This window comes from Rhincodon typus, chromosome 47 (assembly GCF_021869965.1).
Source record: "Rhincodon typus isolate 14 chromosome 47, sRhiTyp1.1, whole genome shotgun sequence".
Lineage (NCBI taxonomy): Eukaryota > Metazoa > Chordata > Chondrichthyes > Orectolobiformes > Rhincodontidae > Rhincodon > Rhincodon typus.
This window is the reverse complement of record NC_063378.1, coordinates 1,006,763-1,031,020: the sequence shown is the minus strand read 5'-3', so window position 1 is coordinate 1,031,020 and position 24,258 is coordinate 1,006,763. Positions and strand designations below refer to the sequence as shown.

General features: G+C 39.3%; 1 pseudogene; it reads left to right on the top strand.

Annotated features, from left to right (window-relative positions):
* The first annotated feature begins 4,148 nt into the window (after positions 1 to 4,148).
* On the top strand, positions 4,149 to 18,946 carry LOC125487921 (annotated as a pseudogene).
* The last annotated feature ends 5,312 nt before the right edge of the window (positions 18,947 to 24,258 follow it).

Genomic DNA, 24,258 nt, shown 5'->3' with positions numbered 1-24,258 from the left:
GTTGTTGGAATCACGGATGGTGCTGAACATTGTGCAATCATCAGTGAATATCCCAAACTCTGACCTTATGTTGGAGGAGAGATCATTGAAGAAGCAGTTGAAGATGATTGGGCCTCGAACACTCCCCTGAGGAACTCCTGCAGAGATGTCCTCGGGTGGAGATGACATACCTCCAACAACCACAAACGTCTTCCTTTGTGTCAAATATGAGGGTGGTAGGTGCCTGAAATGTGCTGCCAGGTGAAGTGGTAGGAGCAGATATGACTGCAAAGTTTAGGAGGCATTTAGACTGAAACAAGATCAGGCGGGGAATTGAGGATACAGAACATGTGCAGGCAGATAGGATCAGTTTAGAATGTGGGGACACACATGGTGGGCTGAAAGGCTTGTTTCTGTACTGCACTATTCTATGTTCAAGGTTGTAATGAGGTCAGGATTGAATCACCCTTGTGGAAACCGAAATGGGTATCAGTGAGAAGGTTATTGCCAAACTGGGGAGAATTGTTGATGAGTCCATCCGTTATTTCACTTATAGCTGACTGTACAGCTATGGGACAGTAACTGGCTAGGTTGCATTTATCCTGCTTTATGAGTGCATGACATAATTGAGAAATTGTCCATAATTTCAGGCAGCAGCAGATGTTGTAGCTGTGCTAAACTTTGCAACCCAACCTGTCTGAAGGTTTGTTGAGACATTAAGGCTTTTGAGTAGATTTGGAGCCTGGGTTGTGGATGCAGTGGTTGGTTCGCTCGCTGAGCTGGTTCGTTGGTCAGTAGACGTTTCATTACCCTGCTGGGTAACATCATCAGTGCAGTGATGATGTTATCTCCCAGCAGGGTAACGAAAAATCTACTGACCAACGAACCAGCTCAGCGAGCGAACCAACCACAGCATTGCTAAGACTTTGTCAACGGAAATATTTCTTCTGCCTAACGTATAGAATTACAGGGAGTGTTGGATGGGAGGATGGTATTTAGTACTTAGGTTGTAGACTTGTGTAGCAAAGACACTGTCAGGGACCGGACCAGAAATTAGCCAGTGGCCAGAGAGACAACATCTACACAGATAGTAGGTATGTTTTGGTGTAGTTCATGACGACATGTTGGCCGAGACTCAGCGAGGGTACATCACCCCATCCAGGGTGACATACGGCACAAAGAACAGGTTAAAGATTTGGTGAAATCAATTAAATTGCCCTGTGAAGCAGGAGTAATTAAGATTAAAGGCCATAGGAAAGCAAAAAAATTCAAAACAATAGCACAATGAGTATGCGCATAAGGCAGCTGAAAGACTTATTGAAATAGCACTGACATTTGAGCAAGAGTCATTAGCAGCAGTTACAGAAGCTAAGGTAACAAGGTGTAGAGCTGGATGAACACAGCAGGCCAAGCAGCATCAGAGGAGCAGGAAGGCTGACATTTCGGGCCTAGACCCTTCTTCAGACAGGCCAAGAAACAGTCTCACAAGAAAAGAAACGGAAGTGGGAAAAGGCAGAAGCAATGAAAGGACAGGATGGAGTGTGAAGGATGCAGGATCGAGCAGAATAGTAGAGCGAATGAACCAGACACTTAAAGCCAGTCTGCCTAAGGCCCTGACAGAGACAGGGCAGGATGGGTTACAGTACACTCCGCCATCCTAATGAAATGGGTTTGACCCCCATTGAATGAGTGACCTGATGGCCATGCAGCTCCCAGAGGATGTGGTAGGAGGAGGACCAGAGGTGTGGAATGGCAAGGAAAGGGTTAAACAGTTGGTGAAAGAACTGGCAAAGCAGCTGCATGAGCTGAGAGGAGAAGTAGCAGAACGACAGAGAATCAGGGACTGGGAAAGGGAATGCAAAAACATCCTGCCTGACCCAGGAGATCAGATAATGGTGAAAACGTGCGGGACAGAGGCCACGAGGGATTGGGCCATATGAGGTCATTATTACAGGTGCTACATTCACTTTAGTAGACATCAAACGGGGGCCGAAGTGGAAGCACTGAATCATAGAGTCATAGAGTTGTACAGCACAGAAACAGACCCTTTGGTCCAAATCGTCCATGCTGACCAGATATCCTAAATTAATCTAGTCCCATTTGCCTCGCTGGTTCCAACTGAAGTTATATGAAACTTAAACATGATAATTAACTAAGAGATAACAAAGTGTAGAGCTGATGAACACAACAGGCCAAGTAGCATCATAGGAGCAGCTGCTTGGCCTGCTGTGTTCATCCAGCTCTACACCTTGTTATGTCAGATTTTCCAGCATCTGCAGTTCCTACTATCTATGATAATTAACTCTCTGGGCAAGCTGGATGAATCAGATTTGGGCCTGGGGACTGAATACCGAATACATAACTCATGTACACTAGTAAAATAACTTGTTATTTTGATTGTGTTGATAATACTAGTATGTAAGAAAAAAATGATGTATCAAAGAGCGATGACATGGGAATCCCCTCATTGGTTACGAAAGCAGAGAGGTAGCAAGTACATTCCCTAAGTTACATAGGCCCACTTGGTGTCTAGGCCAAGGAAGTTGAAGGGGAGTTCTTGCAGCTGTCCATGATTAAATTGACCTAAAATGACCACCATGGGCATTTTAGCTAGCACAAAATGGCCTAAAGTGGTTGACAGATGTTCACAACCAGACTTGTGACATCTGTACAGGGTCACTGGATAAGATAATGAAAGGACTCAGTGAAAGAAGACAGGAGAGTGTAATCAGTGGGACATCCTTCATAAGGGAGGCACAGATGAAAACTGAAGAAAACTCCACAAAGGCTGGTATCCTATCATCAGGTCATTTTTTTCCTTACACGTACAAAATACATGACACTGACCCACCTAGCTCAGAGCTGGCTCCCAGCATGAACAGAACCCCTGACACTCCTGTTTTTATCTGTCAGCCAGGGCTCCCGGATTGGACCAGATCAACAGCCCCAATCAGGGAACTCGTATTCTATAAGGTCTACGTGGCTGACTTGGTTCATTACAGAAGTGAGTAACAATTTCTGTCTAAGATTTGGGGGAATACTCTAAAGTCTACAATAAGACATTATAGGGAGGAAATTTGAAAATACTTTAATCCATAAAGATGTTTCAAACATTCTACTACCAATCAGAAATTAATCCTAGATTAATTGAACTGTGGTTGTCAGTTTTTTTTTCACTCAGCAGGAGTATTAAGGAATATGAGGCAAAAGCAGCTATTGTACGGAATGCTGCAGAACTGCTGTAACTTACTTACATTGAGAAACATGATCAAAGGGGAGTAAATAATCTCTTTATCTGCTTGGTCCTGATTTGCTTCCCTATAAGTGCACAATGTTCCTGTACCAGCTGTTACTTATGAAAGCTAATTGCCATTATGACTACTCACTGAGTAATCCTCCATTCTTTTTATGAGTGACTATCTAATATTTATGGCTCTGAGATTTAGTCCTGCCTGTAACTGAAACCACCTTATCCTTGGTTGCCCCATCACATTTTCAAATTGTGTTGAGAGCTCTATAAGGCCACCCTTCTGCCTTCCATTTCTTAGATAAAGAATTAGCAACCTACTCTTTCTTTTGTAACACGGGAACCCCCTCAGTACTGGCTCCATGATGCTAGTTTTTATTTTGCCAATTCTGCAATGCCTCTTTGGCATTTGATCTGAGATGCTCTGTTAGCTTGTGATGTTGTATTAGTCAAATCTGCAGCACAAGTTATTCTAATATGTTGTGGTTTCGGTTAGTACTAGTTTTCATAAGCAGAAAGTATTCAGTCTCAGATGACAAAGAGGGGGCTGTATGATCTAATATTTAGTAATGATTATACACAATTCAGCAAAGCCCATCCTGAAAGAATGAAATACAGAGTTGACACTGGTTGTGTTCCAAAGGGCAGAGCCATTGTTGGAAAAAAAATTGCTGCAATTAGCATTACCCGACCTGCAATCAGAATTTTCCAGCCTGTTTTTCTTTAATTTTCAATTCAATTGCTTCATCATACTTACGAGGGATTTAGTTAGGCTGTCGTAATCTGCTCAATTAGAAAGAAACAATCTAATTTTTACACCTTTATGCAAACTCAACAGCCTGTGTATAATCCACAGTACATAAATTACCTGTTCCAGACATATATATGTTCAGAACTGACTTCAGAGAATTTGCCTGAGACGATGTATGATACACTTGAACAGGTTGAAAAAATATACAACAACATTATTGCTGTCATTAGAGTTACTGGTAAGTGATCATTGATTGTTTTCAAATATGTGTGTGTGTGTGTGAGAGAGAGGGAGAGAGAGTGTGTGTGTGTGTGAGAGAGAGAGAGAGTGTGTGTGTGTGTGTATGTGAATGAGAGAGAGAGGGAGAATGTGTGTGCATGTAGTTGGGGGATGATCTCTACTTTTGAGATTTATGCTCGAACACAGTGTACAACTGATCAGTTTTGTACATGTGTTCGGCAAAATATTTTTCTTGAACTCAGGTGCCCTGAATTGCTAATTGTATTTCATTCTTGATTATTTTCTAGTGCACATAAAACTCTGTTTCTTTAACCTCATGTGTGTACTGAACAACCAAGAGATCATCCGTGCTGAAACACTTGGTATCATTGAATCAGATCTTAGTGCAGTCAATCCTTGTGATGAAGGAATGGCTGAGAATTTCATCAACTGTCGAACTGTACTAAGTGTGATTTGCCAACAGGAGGGGAACATCTTGCAATAGTATTCATGTATTTACCGCATTTCTCTTTGTCCAACTGTACTGAGTGCAAGTTGCCAACTGGTGTGAAATACGTTATTCAATTTCTCCAATACTGCTAGGGGTACCTGTACTGCCCTGGATGTTTAATTGTCAGCAAGCAGTTAACATCTGATTCTCTTAATGTGTTTATTAGCAAAAATCTTAAAATAACAGTAATTCTTAAAGCAAAATCTTAAAAGCTCCCCATTTCCATTATTCATTCACAAGATGAGGGTTCAGTATAGAAATGAGGCTGGGTCAGTACTGGGTTGCAAAAAAACATATTGACTCTTTGAAATCACTGTTTTAGGTGACTGATTTCTACCATCCACAGATCTTCATTCTCGTTCAGTGAAGTTACTGATAGGAGGAGGTGATGGCCTAGTGGTGCTATCACTGGACTGAGAACAAAATAGTGTTCTGGGGACCTGGGTTTGAATCCTGTCGTGGCAGATGGTGGAATTTGAATTTGATAAATATCTGGAATTAACAGTTTAATGATGACCATAAGTCAATTGTCAGGAAAAACCCATCTAGTTCACTAATGTCCTTTAGGGAAGGAAACTGCCATCCTTATGTGGTTTGGCCTACATGTGACTCCAAACCCTCAGCAATGTGGTTGACTCTTAACTGCTCTCTGGGTGATAAAGGCTGCCTGGTCAGCAACACCCTCATCTTGTGAATGAATAAAGGAAATGGGGAGCTTTTAAGATTTTGCTTTAAGAATTACTGTTACTTTAAGATTTTTGCTAATAAACATATTAAGGGAATCAGATGTTAACTGCTTGCTGACAATTAAACATCCAGGGCAATACTCCTACAGTACACAGATAAACAATGCAATGACTTGTTTCTCCCAGAATAGTTATATTAAATAATGTTATTTGATTTGTTTTATTAAGTGAATATGGGTGGTCCAATCTCTTGGTCATAAATGCATTTTTCTCACTAAAATATTGAATGAGGCTTATGTTTTGTTTCTTGCTTGTTCCACTTCTGTACGTAAGTAAGATTGGACAAACCAGTTCTTATCTATGATTCAGTCTATTTTCATGTCGGCTTCCTCTCTTTCAGGTATAACTCAATGAAAAGTGTCCCTCTGAGTTGAGATAAGTTCAACTGAATTACAAATGTGCTGTCTTTTCATAATAATGTTATCAGTCCCAGAGCCATAAATGATAATGGTAAACTTTTAATCATGAAATACTTGATGCATTATTTCACTGAATAAACTATTTTGATATATCCAACTGCTTGAATGACTGTTTGTGCCTATGGTGGACAAACATCGCCCCAATACCAATTTTTATGGAACCCGTTTAACATCATACAACAACCTGTAAAAAAAATGTTACCAGACAGCTTATTATATGTTCTAATGTTTTACCCAAATTTAGTTTAAGCCATGGCCTTTCTGTGTTTGTCTTATCCATTAGCATGAGGAAAGAAAGTATATTGCATGCACGCAATAATGTTCATTGTATCTTTATAATTTGCATTCAAATAATTTGATAATGGTCAAATCAGAATTTCCTTGCTCGAGAATGAACTCTTATTTATAGTTCACTGTTCCTTCTGTTACCTATGAGTAAGTTAAGCATGCAGGTACAGCAGGTGGTAAAGAATGCAAATGGTATATTGGCCTTCATTGTGAGAGGTTTTAAGTACAGGAGCAAGGATGTGTTGATCCAATAAAAACCTAAAGAACTGTGGATGCTGTAAATCAGGAACAAAAGCTAAGTTGCTAGAAAAGATCAGCAGGTCTGGCAGCATCTGTGAAGGGAAAAAACAGAGTTAACGTTTTGGGTCTGGAGACCCTTCCTCAGAACTGTTGTTGCAGTTGTACAGCTCATTGGTGAGACCACACCTGGAATATTGTGTGCAATTTTTGTCTCCTTTTCTGAAGAAGGATGCTTTTGTTCTTGAGGGAATGCAGTGAAGGTTTACCGGGCTGATTCTAGGGATGACAGGTCTGATGTCTGAGGAGAGATTGACTAGGTTGGGATTGTTTTTGCTCGAGTTCAGATGAATAAGGGGGTATCTAATTGAGACTTATAAAATTCTAACAGGACTGTATAAGGTAAATGCAGGGAGGATGTTCTCGATGGTTGGTGCATTCAGAACCAGGGGTCACAGTGAGGATTTCAGGGTAGACCATTTAGGACAGAGATGAGGAGACATTTCTTCACCCAAAGAGTGGTGAGCCTGTGGAATTCATTCCCACAAGAGGTAGTTGATGCCAAAACATTGAATGCATTCAAGAGGCGACTAGATATAGCATTTGGGTGAATGGGATCAAAGGTTATGGAGAGAAAGCAGGATTAAGGGCTATTGAGTTGGATGATCAGCCATGATCGTGAAGAATGGTGGAGTTGGCTGAAAAGGCCAAAAGACCTCCTCCTGGTCCTATCTTCTATCTTTCAATTTTTCTATGTAAGCCTTTACCTCATTCCTTTCCAGAAGTCTAGGCCACAAATAATGCTTCTGGCAGAAATAACTAATTAATTCGACTTCTGTGAATTTAATATACCACTTCTCTTTCTGGAGAGGTCCCCTGTGCATTTATCAATTCTAGATATAAATTCAGTGACATTCTGTGCTCTTTCAGCACACAATCCCTGTTCCTTCAGCAACTTCCTCTCCCCTTCCAGTTTTGCTGTAAAACCCACTTACATTCAAGTTTGCTTTACTGGACCTTTTACAAAATCATACTGAATATCTACAAAATCTTTACTTCTGCCTGGCACTTCATTGCTTAGCATGCACAGCAGTCCTTGTAGTTTTAAATCATGAGAAAAACTGTCTCTGAATCTCTTCAGCAGCCCACTTTGCAAAATCAATGAGTTCTGTTAGGTCACAGCTATACCTGTAAAAAAAGTTACATTGGATCGTGCCAATCTCAATAAAGTAACACACAGCCAATTATCCTCTTCATACCCATTGACTCTTGACACTTTCAAAAGGAGAAGAGGGAAGGTTGTACCATGTCAGCATTGAAATTCATATTCAAAAAAAAAACTCCATAGTCTCCCAAATCAACAAATGCTAAGGGTAAATATTCAATTTTACTGTTTGAACTCAGATTCAGTGGTTATTTTAACAGTAATATTATGTGTCTTTCCTCTTCTCTTTCTCACAGTTAACTTGGTGGCAATAATGATCCTGTCCCAAGGGAAATGTGGACTATCTAGATGCACTATGTATTATTTCGTGGCCATGGCAGCTGCAGATGTTTTGGTCATTATAACTGACGTCATACTGTTGCAAATCACTCAATATTATTTTCATGATCTTTTCTGGAAATCAACTGTGTGTAGATTTCTTACTTCTCTGATTTATGCAGCAATAGATTGTTCAGTCTGGTTCACCATTAATTTCTTCTTTTACTGATTTGTTGTTACTTGTTGCCAGAAGCTGAAAACTAAATATTGTACCAACAGAACTGCAGTTGTGGTTCCAGCTTCAATCTGGATTCTACTCAATTTAAAAACATTCCATTGTACTTTGCAATTGAAGTCAAAGAAATAATAGACAATGTGTTGTGGTTTTGTGATTCAAAAGCAAGCCATTACTCTGAGCCTGGATGGGTGGGTTTCAATTGGTTTACCACAGTTTTAACCCCATTGATTCCATTTGCTTTAATTCTATTGCTCAACGCACTGACAGTCAGGCACATTTTGGTAGCAAGTCGAGTCTGTAAGCAACTGAGGGGGCTGTGTAAGGGAGAAAATCACAAAGACCCAGAGGTGGAGAGCAGACAGAAGTCAACAATTTTACTTTTCACAATATCGAACAGTTTCTTACTGCTGTGGTCAGCATATGTTCTACATTTCTTATATTCTACCACTACAGGAACGAATCCTGAATATTATGAGGGATTGTCAGATTTATGTCAACAGGTTGGATTTAAACCATTGAGTCTGAATTGCTGCACTAATATATTTATCTGTGGAGTGACTCAGTCGAAGTTCAGAGAGCAGTTCATGAGTGCACTGACATATCCATTGGCATCATTTATTGAATTAATCAATAAACTAAGGAACTGAGCGTGAGCCTCAGGGCAAACTGTCCTGTTGTTTCCAGTCATTGGATGAAATGTTTAGCACAATTCCACAGAATGGGCGACACCAGGAATTGCTAGTATTCTGAATTGTTGAACAGTAGTGGAACAATTGCAAGGTTTAGGAAATGGCATAAATTTGTACTGGCGTTTGGTACCATTTTGCTATGTGGAAGGACAATGTGATTTTTGTACTCAAATTCGGGACATCAATTCAGCTATTTTGTACTGGAATTAATTTGCCATTCCTAGTGTAATTAATTCATTCATTGCTAGGTAGATACACCTGGGTTTCAGTTCAGAGGTCTATATCACCAGCTAAATACAACGTAGAATGTGGCTACATATAAGGTAAATGTGTAGTTCTTCTATTATGAAGAAAAGTTATATTGGATTCCAAATGTTAACTCTATTTCTCTCTCCATGAATGTTTACAGGCTTGTTGAATTTCTCCAGCACTTTCGATGATGATGGAAATTTCGTTCCATTAATCCAAGCTTTTGCCAATAATCTATAGATTGTCCTAATGCAACAATTTCCAGCTCATCTCCTATTTGCGCACTCTCTTGTACATTTCCAACTTTCTGCTAATGACATCAAAATCTATGTGTTTCTATCACACTGTGTGGGATTGAGTTCCACATTGTAACCATTTTGCTAATGGAATGTGTTGCTTCTGTTCCTCCGTTGAATTTATTAGTCATCATATTGTATTTCTGGTGTCTAGCTTTAGAAAGCAGGGGCCATAATACAAACATCTGCAATCTTTCCAGACAACGGGTATCTCTGATGTGGTCTCATCTTGGAAATCTTTCATTCTGCTTTTTCTAATGATTCTATATCTTTGTTTTTCATGGTGTGAGAACCAAAGATATAAACTCTAATTTATAGCTGACACCAATTTTCTGTTGCAGCATTATAACTTCAACACTTTTCTTTCTCCAATTTACATAGCAGTGAATAAATTTAATCTTTACTTTGATTTTTTTTTAAAGATTTAGCGTCCAGCAATCTGAAAACTCAAAAGCGTTTCCAGCAGCATCTGTGCACGACCTTCCATCTTCACCTGGTCTGTCTCTTGAAGTTATTGTAAGTGATGCTTCTGCCTTCCACACAAAGTACTTTATCACACATATACAGGTAATATTTTTATCTTTCAAGTATCTGTCCAAACTGAATGTTGCCGAATGGTTATTGGTTAATTTTGATTACACAAAATTTGTTGAATAATTCAACCATGCCATTAGTTATAAAATATTTGAACTCAACATATCTATCTCAAATGAACCTTTAAAAAATTGAAGACATATTGTATGAAAACTATTTTCTAATCAACCTGTTCTGCGATGTTATGACACACTTCTGAAGCAAGTGGAACTTGAACCCGGGCCTCCTGCTCCAGAGGAAGGGGAGATGTTCCTCTGCATCTCTGTCTTAAATGGCCAATACCTTGCAGAGATTACGCTCTCTGATTCTATAATCTCCTAGAATGAGAAATATTTCCACAACTGCCCTGTCTAAAGACTCTAACATGTTTCAATAAGGACCTATCATTCTTCGCAACTCCAGTGAGTGTAGGTCCACCTTACTCAACCATTCCTCATAAGATTTTCCCTCCATAATTGGGTTCAACCTAGTGATCTTTATCGGGACTGTCTCCAATGCCAATATGTATTTCCTTAGAGAAGGGGCACATAAAATTTCACAATAATCCAGCTGAGGTCTAATTAGTGTCTTGTATAATTATAGCTAGACTGACCTATTTTTATACTCCGTTCCCTTTTGTTATTATTCGTTGAACATGGATGTTAGCTTTTTTGAAATTCATGTTTGAGGGCTCCCAAATCCCTCTGTAAATTTCTGCAGTTTTTCTCTATTTAAATAATATGCAACTCCTCTATTTTTCCTGTCAATGTGCATAACCTCATATTTTTCCGTATTATATTCTTTCTGGCATGCTTTTCCCACTCATTTAACTTGTCTATATCCCTCTGCGCTTGCCTACTGATCTATTTTTCTGACATCTACAATATAGCCTACTTTCCATTTTAAATGTAGGTATTATTTTGGCAGTTTTCTAATCATAGAATATAGAATAGTAAAGCACAGGAACAAGCCTTCAACTCACCAACTGTGTGCCAACTGTGATGCCATTCTAACTAATCCTACCTTCCTGCTCACAGTGATATCCCTATATTCATTCCTCTTAAATGCTGCTGTCATATCTGCTTCTACCACCTCACCTGGCAGTGTGTTCCAGGCACCTACCTCCCTCTGTGTAAAATAACTTGCCTCGTACAACTAATTTACCTCCCATCTAAGAACTATTTTGCCTAGTATTTGATGTTGCTACCCTGGGAAGAGAAAGATACTCCAACTACCCATCCTATTCAAGTCTCTCATAATTTTATATGCTTCTATCAGCCTCCAATGCTCTTGTGAAATAAAATCTACGTTTGTCTAACTTCCCCTTATAACTAATTCATTTCAATTCAGGCAACATCCTGGGAAACCTCGTTTACACCGTCTCCAAATCCTTCACATCCTTCTTAGTGTGGTGACCAGAACTGCTCACAATACTCCAAATGTGGCCTAATTAAAGTTTTATACAACAGCAACGTGACTTGCCAACTTTTATACTAAATACCCTGGCCAAAGAAGGGATCATGCCATGTCCTTCTTTACCACCATATATACTTACCACTCCCAGGGAGCTATGGACTTTGTACATCAAGATCCCTGTGTATATCAATGCTCCTAAAGATCCTGCCATTTGCTCTACACTTTCCTCTTGCATTTGATATCCTAAAATGCATCGCTTCCACTTGTCTGGATTAAACTCAATCTGCCATTTCTACATCTAAATTTACAAACTGATCTGTATCCTTCTGTATCCTTTAGTAACAAACACCCCTCCATACCTACCTTCTGTGTTCTATAACTGAGCCAATTTTGTATTCAACATATGACCTCACCACAGATTCCATGTGACTTCAACTTCTGGACCAGCCTACCATGAGGAAACTTGTTAAAGGCATTAGTAAACTCCATGTAGATAAAATCCATTACCCTACCCTCTTCAATCATTTTAGTCACTTCCACAAATCCTGCTCCTCTGATGCTGCTTGGCCTGCTGTGTTCATCCAGCTCTACACCTTGTTATCTCTTTAATCAAATATGTGAGACAAGACTTCCCACACAAACCCATGCTGACCATCCCAGTTAGGTCCATTCTTTTCCAAATGCAAGTAAATACTTTCCCTGAGAATATCCTCCAATAATTTCTCGACCCCTTATGCAAGTTTCACCAGTCAATGATTTCTTGGAATAACCCCAATGTTGCCCTTCTTAAACATAGGAACAACGTTAGCTATTCTCCAGTCTTCTGTGACTTCAACTCTGGCCAACTAGGATCCAGAGATCTCTGTCAAGGCTCTAACAATCCCCTCACTCACTTCCATCAGTATCCTGGGATAAAACCCATCAGGTCCTGAGGACTTATCAGTCATAATGCTTTTTTCAAGACATCCAACAGCACCTTCTTCATAATTTTGACAAACACTACAATATCAACATACCTCTCCCTAATTTTACTAGCATCCATGACCTTCTCCTTGGTGAATACCAATGGTGCTCATTAAGGACCTCACCCATTCCTCTGGCTCCACGCATAAATGCTATTCTTGGTCCTTGAATGGACCTATCCTTGCCCTTGCTACGGACAATTTAGGCCCATTTTAATCCAACAAATTTCTTGTTTATGTTCTTTCCTGCTTCATTTATATTCATGAAAGATCTTGTCTGATTTCAGTTTCCTAAAAATTACATATGCTTCCTTTTCGACTTTGTCTAAACTTTCAATCTTGCTTATGGTGGTCAATAGACAAGTTTGTTGTGACACATTCAGCAATAGATCAACATCAGCTGGAGTATTGTCTACAGTTATGGGTACCACATTTCAGCAATGATGTGAAGATATTGGAGACAGTGCAGTTGAGAAAAATGAGAGTGGTTTAGGGAGTATAAATTCCTGTTACGAAGATAGAATAGAGAATTTGAGATTTTTTTTGCCTGCTGAAGTGAAGTGTAAGGGAAGATTTGTTTAGTTCTTCCAGGATAATTAGGTGCTTGGCAAAGCAAACAAGGAGGAACTGTTCCAACTCATAACTGGATTGTGAATGATAAAGCACGGATTGAAAAGAATTTGCAAAATCAAATGTGAGGTTGACAGAAGAAAATGACAGCATGTAGTTTGGGTCTAGAGAGAATCATAAAATCGAACAAGACAGAAAAGGCTTTTCAGCCCATGGATTCTGCACTGACAAAAACGACTTTAATTGCACTAACACCACTTTCCAGTGCCTGCCCCATAGCATTGTTAAGTGCAGTTGAGATGCTCATTTGAAGAGCTGGTACACACACTTTGGGCCAAATAACCTCATCCTGCACCACAACAATTCAGTGATTCTCAAGTGGCTCGACTTTTATGATGACTTGGCAGCATCTTCCATCTTGGCACAGATACAAGATATTTACTTCGTCCCCAGTCATGCCCCTGCCTCAAGCATAAATAAACTTGTCTGTCACTAATTGGAGTCTTTTCTATTTTTACCTCCCTTTTTGAATTGAATTATTTATTGTCACGTGTATTCAATATAAAATATAGTGAAAAGTTCATACTTTTGCCATGCATTGGTGCCATTCTTATTAACTTGGAATAAAAAAGAAAAAAAAGCTCAAGGAGATTTTAACTTTTACTTCTTTACTGCTGCAGTGCTGCTCCCAGGCTACACCACACCATGCTGCTGCCAAGGTCCTGCTCCCAGGCTACACCAGCCCATGCCATGCTGCAGCCAGAGATCCCACTCCCAGGTGATACCAGCCCATGCTACGCCGCTGCCAGAGCCCCGTTCCCAGGCTACACCAGCCCATGCCAAGCAGCTGCCAGAGTCCCACGCCAGGCTACACCAGCCCACACCATACAGAAGCAAGAGTGCCGCTCCGAGCTATACAGGCCAGCTGACTCTGTAGCCATGTTGTCTCTGATGCTGCCGCTGTTCCAGACCTGTCAAAGCCACCTTCCAACTGAAAGAGCGCTCTTTAGGAAGTAAGTATAAGTGAAAACTAAAAGAAAACTGAGAAAAGAAAAGAGAAAAGAAAGAAAAAGTGGATGAGAAGGACAAGCCCAGGCACAGAGCCCAGAAGCTGCCTGCTCCACCACTGCATCTTGAAAAGCATTAACACGACGATAAAACACGTTTGGCTTTTTTTGTCAGCTGACTGGCACTTCCTACAACATGTCTTTACTTCTGTAGTGATTGTAACAAGGTCAGCCTCATGGACATCATTGAATGTGAGTTCCCTGATTGGGGCTGTTAACCTGACCCAACCCAGGAGCCCTGACTGACAGATATGAACAGGAGTGTCAGCGGTTCTGTTCACTCTGAGAGCTAGTTCTGAGGAAGCCAGACCAGTGTCAGGTACTATAAACATATAAGAGTGACTTGTGATTGTATACCAGCCTCTGTGGAGTTATTTCAGCTCCCCTGCTACTTTTACTTAGATTATTTCTGTTCATGTTCTTCCCAACATGGGACATTTATTCGAGAGAGAAGAGGTTTCAGGAGATATATTTGATGTAATCAGAACAATCTGGGTCCGTATAGAATTGATAGGGTTGACCTATTTCCGTGAAATAAGAGGTAATTAACTCAGGGCTGTAAGTTATATGGAATATGTGGAAGGATGAATGTGGGATTTAACAAGGGGGACTCACCAAGAGGAATGATGAAGTCGAAAACTCTTTGTTTAAAATAGTGCAAAAAATCCTAATCACAGTTGGGAAGTATTTGGTACTGCATTTGACATGAATGTGTTTATTGCATTACATTACATTCTTGGTCTATGTTTTATTGTTAAAGGCCATCGCAAAAGCATATTTTGTTTGTTTCATAACTGACAGACATGTGGGAGTGTCTGCTTGTGCAAAATTTCAATTCTGTTGTTTACTTTTACATCATAGGAATGCATTTTCAGCAATTTATTTTTGTAATGAGAAATGCGGAATGAGTTAGCATGAGGAACAATATCAGTTTACATTAGAGATAGTAAGAACTGCCGATGCTGGAGTCTGAGATAACACAGTGTGGAGCTGGAGGAACACAGCAGGCCAGGCAGCATCAGAGGAGCAGGAAAGCTGATGTTTCAGGTTGGGACCCTTCTTCAGAAAATGTTTACATTATATTTATTTATATTTACATTCAGTTTACATTATATTTGCAAAAGAAAATTTGTTCATTTTAATGGATGTTCGTAGGAGAGGAAGAACATTTGTTATCCACTTTAATGCCTGTTGAGACCAAAGATGTGTAGGTTAGCTGGATCGTCCATGCTAAATTTCTCCATCGTGTCCAGGGATGTGCAGGCTAGGTGGATTAGCCATAGGAAATGCAGGGTTACAGATAGGGTAGGGGGCAAGTCTGGGTGGGATGTTCTTTAGAAGTTTGATGTGGACCTCGATGGGCCAAATGGTCTGTTTCGACATTGTAGGGATTCTACGATCCTATGTGACCAGTTGGGAGTCAATCACATTGTTTGTAGTCAATACTAGCAATGTCCAGCTTTCTAAATAGATGGATTTGAATTCCACTCATTGTGTTTGCACTTTGTGGATGAGCAGGACACACAATGTCTGATGAGGGGTCTATATTGCTAGAGACTTCCTCTCAGTTGTAACCTCACAATGTTTGCAGATGTAATTTACAGAGAGAACTGCTGTAAGTATTTCTTTTCCTGTCCAGTTACTTTGAAATAGTGAATTACGTTCATTCTGCTCTATGCATTCACTTCAATTATCAGAAAACTCACAGTTTGGTGGAATTGCTGATGATCCATAGCCAGGTAAAGGACATCACCCGGAGAGATGGCTGTGTAGTCTTAATTGATTTAAAATCCGGTGGTGCAGGTTATTGTTCTGGAGACAGGGGTTCAAATGTCACCATGACAACAATGGTTATATGTGAATTCAGTTAAGAAATCTGAAATATAAGGTTCAATCACAGAGAAAGTTGAGAAACTCAATTGGTCTGTCAGCATCCTTGGAAAGAGAAACAGAGTTAATGTTTCATGTCCGATATGACTTCAGAACCGATAAAAAAAATTCATCTCAGAAATGGTGATCGTAAACTAACATTATTTGCAGTTTGAACAAGTCTGATCCACTAAGGCCCTTCATTGAAGGAAGTCTTCTGTCCTAACCCTGTCTGACATGGGACCTGTGACCCACAGAAATGGAATTGTCCCTTAAATACGCTACGAAATTACCCGAGCAAGTCTCTCTGATCAAGAGTAATTTCTAAAGAGCCATAAATGCAGACCATGCCAGTGATACACTTAGCTCAGGAATTTTCTTTTTTAAATTCTAAAACTATAGATGAGTCACAGATGTGTCTGACAGAATTGGAAAGAATAATCACATTTATTTTAAATTTCCATTAGTTATTTACCAGAAAGATTCAGTCTTTGGGCATTTAACCTCCAACCTCAAACTTTAGTATATTCTATAACAACATGACTTAATTGGATGTCACAATGTGTTTATCCAAATGCAATTGGAATTAAGTGAAAGATGTTGCAACCTCACTATTCCCCTGGCATTCCAAGAAAGAATAAACTCCTCACTGTTGACACTCCTTGGCACTGAGTTGAGACAGTGATATTGTTGCAGCCTAAAGGGGAACTTCTGATAAAACAGAAAATGCGTGAACAGTTTTACAGTGTTGGAAAAATATACTACAGCATTTTCGCTGTCATTGGTGTTCCAGGTAATGGATTATTATCATGGATGTTATGTAAATTTGTAGGATTTCTTTGCTGATTTTACTTTATAACTGACATTATTACCTGCTCATCTAAGAATCAGCAACACAGCCAAATTATTTATTTAAACAAACTGTCCTCAGGATTATTCTATTCCCACAAGTCAAATGTTGTTTGTAACTAACATGCTGTCTGACTGACATGTAATTGTCCTTTGGATTTACAACATCAGCTACTAAGTGTGAGGCAATGATTGGTAATAGTTTTCTCAGGGAAAGTGGGCTTGGCTGTATCAGTCACTGTATAAAGGTGCTGAGTACAGATTTCAGCAATAGTAAAATGCCTGTTGCCTGTCGTATGTATGACTGAAAGTACCTTTCACAATGGAACTATAAAGTAGTAGTGGTTATAATCTGAAATGAGACACATAATCAGAAAAAACAATTATGACTGAACTATAGCTCACTATAGACCAAACTGACCACTGTGTTGGTCAACATCTTAACTGAGATTCCTGATCCAAGTGACTTCCACTCCTGAAATCTCTCTGCCTGCCACCAATGTTGAAGGGTCCTCTTTAAGGCCTGACTCTACCGACAGCAGTTTCTCTGTTGACACTGTCCCTGTCACAGCTACATTGCTCCATCATTGGCTTCCGCCTGATCACCACATCTATCTTGACTCCTCATCAAAGGAACAGTGTGAAAGAGGAAAATGAGGAGCAGTTGATGGGAGGAGATGGCCTTGTGGTATTATTGCTGGATTGTTGATCCGGAGACCCAGATAATGTTCTGGGATTTTGGGTTTGAATCCCACCATGGCAGATGATGGAATTTTAATGCAATAGAAATCTGGAATTAAGAGTCTAATGATGACAGTGAATCCATTGTCGATTGTCAGAAAAATCCATCTGGTTCATTAATGTCCTTTAGGAAAGAAAACTGCCAACCTTACCTGGTCTGGTCTATATGTGACTCCAGACCCACAGCAATGTGGTTGACTCTTAACTGCCTTGTGGGATGGGCAATAAATGCTGGCCTAGCCAGTGACACCATCTTTCCCATGAATGGACAAAAAGAGAAGATTCCACACAGGAAATATGCAAAGTGAGAGTCCAGCAATGAGGTGGTAAGTCATCGTTGATGTGGCCATGAGACGGAGACTCCCCTTAGGAGACAGAGTCTCAGCTTGATAGCAGAGCCCAGGTAGAGGTTTGTAGAAATTGTTACTGTGGATGTTTAAATTATCAATTTTGTTCATTGTTTTTAATCACAAACATCAGGACTAGGAATTCTTGGTATCACGGATAGACTGATCTGCATCGGCAGATTAGGGTGCAAAAAATTGAATTGGATTTCCACTCATTTTCCATTAACTCAAACTCTTAATATTTGGTTCAATACAGAGATGTTTAGTAGGAAATTTCGATTCTCTCTTCTCTTCTGTCTCTTGCAGTTAATCTGATAGCGATTGTGATCCTGTCCCGAGGGAAGTGTGGCCTGTCGAACTGCACGACTTGCTATCTAGTGGCCATGGCAACGGCAGATCTTTCAGTTATTGTCACTGAGGTCATACTCTATCGTATTAATCATTATTATTTCCATGGATCTTTCCTGGACATCACCCCAGTCTGTAGCGTTATTTATGTTCTGACTCGTTCAACCGCTGATTGTTCTGTCTTGTTCACCGTCACTTTCTCCTTTGATCGATTTGTGGCTATTTGCTGCCTGAAACTGAAAAAGGAGGTTTTGTATTAAGAAAATTGCTATTTTGATTCTATCAACAGCCTGTGTTCTACTCTGTTTGAAGACTATTCCCTTCTAATTTATAGTAGAACACATCTGGATAATTAACAATTTACCATGGGACTGTCACATAAGGGCAAGCTATTTTACAGAACTTGGATGGGTGGGTTTTGATTGGTTTGATAAGATTCTAACTCCATTGATTCCATTTGTATTAATTCTGCTGCTGAATGCTCTGACAGTCAGACATATCTTAGTGATTAGTTTAGTCCGTAAGAGACTGAAGACTCAGAGTGAGAGTAAAAGTGACCCAGAGGTGGAGAGCAGAAGGAAGTCAGCAATTTTGCTCTTCACCATATCTGGCAGTTTCATACTTCTGTGGTTAACACATGTCATAGAATTTTTATATTCTTTTATAATAGGGAAAGATCCTAGGGATTACAACAATTCTGAGGTTGTCTTTCAGAAAGTTGGATATATGTTGCGGATTTCAAGTTGCTGCACAAACACCTTTATTTATGGGGTGACCCAGTCCAGGTTCAGAGAGCAGTTCAAGAGTGCAATGAAATATCCAATTAGATCAATTAAACAATTTGTTAATTGAGATCTGTTTAAGGTCCCAATGATTCCTGCCAATAAAACAAAAATTTATTTCTATGCTTCCATCAACTGGGTGCTACCATAATTTGCTGGGATTTGACTTGCTCTCCAGCTGTAGTAGAAGATAGAAGGTGGCAGGAGCAGAGGCAGTGTGCACTTTCTATAGAACGGCATGGTAAATGAAAGGCAAAGTCTCTGCTCCACTTCCACTGTTCCATCTCCCAGCTGCTCAGAAAAACTGAAAACAAACCTTCCTGTGACATATGCAAAATAAACAAGTGATGAAACTTGTTTGGGTGAATTTTTCTTAAAATTAATGCACATTTTAGTTGTTAATAGGAATATTTTTATGAAATGCTCTTCTCATCCATTCTGTCTCACCGTAGCTTCCCTGAGGTTTCTAAGCCTCTATTACTGGATGTCGGGTGGTAGGGAGTTGGGCGGATGGTGCTGTGCTTTGGAGGCTCACTATTCTTGGTTTTGTATCTGGATACATATGTCTCAGTTGTACAGGACATGGTGGCTTGATTGATTTTGTGTAACTTGAGTTTTGAACAGCTTTGTTTTCCATTGTTAGCAGTTCACTCGGTTAGGAATTCATCATTGCTCTTCATTAACCTGTTATTATCACACATCTACTTTAATAATCCCTAGGCCACCCTTGCCCAGCTAGCTACTGTCCCATCTCCAGAAACTCTTGCCCATCCGATGCTCTGAAGGCGTACTCTTGGGAAGTTATGGGTGTGAGAAAATGCTGGCTTAGTCAGAGCTCTGTTGAAGTTCTGACTAAGATTCTTCAACTCCTTCACTTTCTGCAAGGAATTTATTTTGTTCGTCCAGTTTTGTTGTTGCCTTTGTATGGAATTATATGTCGATTTGTGACCATTTTTGTCTGTGTTTTGATTATATCCCCCAATGTCATTCAAACCTGGAGTGAAAAGTAAACCCGCAGCTCTGGCTCAGAGGCAAAGGACCCCATCCCCTTCACCACCAAGCCACCTTGTACTGTATTGTCTCCATATTAAAAACATTTTTCTTAATCATCTCTGCCACATAAGCCAAGCTGTCAAAAACAACATTATGATCCTTTCAATTATGCTCTGTGTTCCAAAGTAACATAGTGATCCTCTCCCTGGGCAGACAGGAAACTCCCATCACTTTCTATCGTAATCTCTCAATTCAAGGGATTTGCAATATTTCAGCTCCTTGATTCTGATGCTCACCTGAGTTCAAAACAATCCTGTGAAACTCTGAATTATTTTCATTGCAGTTTCTCAGCACCCACCCCCCATCCCAACCCAATGTGTCCCGTTGCTCTTGCTATGCACTAGGCACCTCCAAGTCTTTGGGACTATTAATTACAGATTGTACAACTGTCCCATGTCACACCTGAATTCAGTCTACAATGTGAGCTGGAGCTATCTTTAACTTATCGCTTGTTACATTTCATTATGTATCTGACATGTGTGCCTTCAATTCACATGCTATTAGTCTTGTAATCTCAAGACAAAGGAACCTCTCATTTCCATTAGGCAGCTGTTGGTCAGATCAGAACAGAAGCATTCATTTTCCTGGGTCGTATTTCTTGGTAATGGAAGATACTACACAAGCACCTTTGTGATTGTAAGATGCTTATTCTTGCGAATGGTTGCCTCTATCTGAACACAACCAGCTGTCTATTGAGAAAACACTTTAGAATCCTTTTCAATCTCATTCTCAAATGAAAGAATTCTTCTTTTTGTCTTTTTTTTTCAATGTAAACTTTGTTGAACTGCTGAACAATCTGCTGCTTCTTTTGGTTATTGTCATATTCATTAATGTCCCATTTATCTCGCACCACATTTCAGTTTCTCAACAGATATCCATTGCCATCTATACGATCACACACCATTGTCCCACTTTCCAATGCCCAGCTCAAGGTCCACTCATTTGTAGGGATCTAGCTATAAACTCTTATCATGGGAGGCTGTTGTTCCCATATCCCCGTTGAACATTGTATAACAATACTTCTGTCCCATAAAGCAGGATTGTATAATGTAGTGGTGTAAGATCTGTGATTCTGGATATTTGTAATCTGGGTGTCATTCTATGGGAGCTTGTAAAATGTCTCCTCACAACATAGGAGTCCTTAGCTATTTAACTTGGAGAATAGTTTGGTTCATTGTTTGGAAGATGAAAGGGAAATGAACAGCTTGCTGTTCTTCTCATATTTTTTGCTTCCATTAGCCGAGTGATGTCAGTGAACTTTACTTCAAATATGTCCTTGTCTCTCTTGAACTTCAAGCATTTCTGTAGCTGGTGAAATGTAATGCAAAACAGCTAAGCCAAGAAAACATGTTCATTCTGATTCTGTAGGCAATACTAACATATTCAAATGACCATCTTGCCCCTTCAGAAATATTTTGTCATACTTCATGTTCAAGCATTATATGCCCACAGCCTCCATTCTTTACACACAGCCTAAAATGAGTTGGAATTAGGATTGAGATTATTTTTACATCGTATGTACTATACTTCTTGACCTCATTTGATTGTATGCTAAAACCCAACCATTGCCATCTTGACTCAAATTGAATACTGCTCAACCTGTAATTTCTAAATAAATTTCCATACTCCCTCTTACAGTTCGTGCACAGGCAATTGTGATCCCATCCCTGGGAAAATGTGGGCTCTCCAGATACACTACTCATTACTTGGTGGTCATGGCAACAGCAGATCTGATGGTCATCATCACTGATGTTATACTGTGTCAGCTGAATAATTATTTTTACCAGGGATCGTTCCTGCAGCACACATTTGCATGCATTGTTGTCAATTTCCTGCTTTTCATGAATTCTGATTCTTCAGTCTGGTTCACCATCGCTTTCACCTCTGATCGGTTTCTAGCCATTTGTTGCCAGAACCTGAAACTGAAATATCGTACTGTGAAAACAGCTGCTGTGATTCTGACAACAACCTTCACTCTGGTCTTTGCAAAAAAATTCCTATTTTCTTTACATGGGAACCTAAGATTGTGGTTCACAACGTATACTGGTCTTGTCAAATAAAGCCCAGCTATTTTACTGAACTCAAGTGGTTGGTTTATGACTGGTTTGATAAGGAGTTAACACCATTACTCCCTTTCCTTTTAGTTTAGCACTTCAATGCTATGACAGTTATATACATTATCATGGCAAATCTGATCAGTGAAGGATTGAGGGGTCAGAACTAGGAAGAGAAGCCCGATGATTCTGAGATGGAAAGCAAAAGAAAGTCAATGATTCCACAGTTCACCATATCTAGTAGCTTCATACTGCTGAGGTCACCCTATTTAATAACTTTCTTGTATTGACAGTTTGCAGCAATTGATTCCAAATATTACAATGGCAGTTTGCATGTATTTGAAAGAATTAGATTTATGCTGCTGAGTCTGAGTAGCCGCACAAATGCATTTATTTATGGAGTAACTCAGTCAAAGTTCAGGGAACAGCTCATTAGCACTGTAAAATACCCACTGATTTCAATTAACAGAGTCATTACTTTTAAACTGAATTGATGGCAATCTCTAAGACAGTATCATATACACCTGGTTTCATGTGGCAGCATTGAGTGGAAAACTTCCATCAACTGATTTGTATTAACAATGTTTGTTTACATGAAAATACAAAAAGCACTGTATGCTTACGTTCCGTTGGATGTTGTTTTATTTTGGATTGCTATAATGTTGAGGGACATTATTTTTAATCATCAGCTGAAGTAGGTGTAATAATTAATTTGTTCAAAAAAAATCTATATCATTGCAGCATTCACAGAAATAAAGCAAAATCTCCAATAAATCGACAGGCAGAACTGAATTAGGGAGATTGCGTGCCATCAAACAGATAGCACTGAATCAAACTATTGGGCCCTTTGTTATTGGCATTGCATTGTAAACAAGTCCATGCACATTTTGTCTGCCTCATTTCCGTTTTGTTTTGCAATAACATTTCCTCTCTTGTCCTCATTTCATTCACCTCAGAAATTATCTATTATGATCCCAAATGATATTCCTATTGGACAACTCAGTTTCACGACAGAAATCTGGATTGCCAGTTCATGTTTATTTTATTTCACATTTAACATGATAGCCTTTCATTGAAAGAGAAGAGCGCAACTCTGCATATTTGCTTTTAGCAATGAAACAGGAAATTATTACATAAAGGAAACAATAATAATGAATAAGCACCAGTGCACTTCACATATAAAACAATTTGAAAGCTTTCAAAGCACATTGCAAAAATATGCTCCTATCTATCTCAATGCCATCACTTTGCAGTGCTCAAATACCTGGGAGAGAGTTTCATTCTGTAACACATCTGTAGCTGTGACTTAACTGTTTCTTTCACTTCATAGTCCTGCAAGTTTAATAGCCTTTCTCTTGATTATTTACACAACTGAACTTGAATATTCTTAGCAAGAAATGACCCTATCTAATTTAAACCAAAAATTCTGGCCTGGAATTTTCAAATTAAAATATTTGCAGTAGGATAACATGTTTCAAACTGTTTTGAAGTAACTCATTTCTAGAGGAGAATCTGTTCCTATACCTACCATCTTCCAGTCTGCCTGCAAACTGTCTCAAATATCTAACAACCTATGTTTTCATTTCAGAGGAAAATCTTTATTCTTCAAAACCAAAAGCAAACAAATGCAGTTCAAAGATTGCCCTTTCAGGTTGTAAAGCCTTCACAATGCAAACCATCTCACAGTATTACACTGGTATCACCCCAATTATCTGCTTTCTGACTCATGATGGTTTGAATAGATGGCTCCAGAAAGACTAACATATCACTTATTCCCCTTCATGCAGACAGACCAAACTCACATCTCACTGTTTCAAAAACGAAATCTGCAAGTACATTATATTGTAGCAATATAAATCGCACCCCTTATGTCATGTACATATGTTTTTATTTTATTGCACTTGCTTTATTTTTGAAACTTCCACATTCTGAATACTCTGATAATAAATGATTTCCATATTTTCTACTGGGTTTATTGGATGCTATTGCTGAGTTACTTGTTTTACAAATGTTACCTTTTGAATATGCCTCGAGGAATAAGTCTCTCCATATCTCGCTGTCCAAAAATATAAAATAAAAGTGACACTAATGGGTACCATGTAATGACTGCCAATTTTTATAAAATCTTATTTAGTTCACCAATGTCCTTTGAGAAAGGCAACTTGCCATTCTTACCTGTTTTGACATACATGTGACTTCAGATCAACAGCAATGTGGTGACTCTTAATTGACCTATATGTAATTACTGATGGGCAATAAGTGCAGGCCTAAGTGG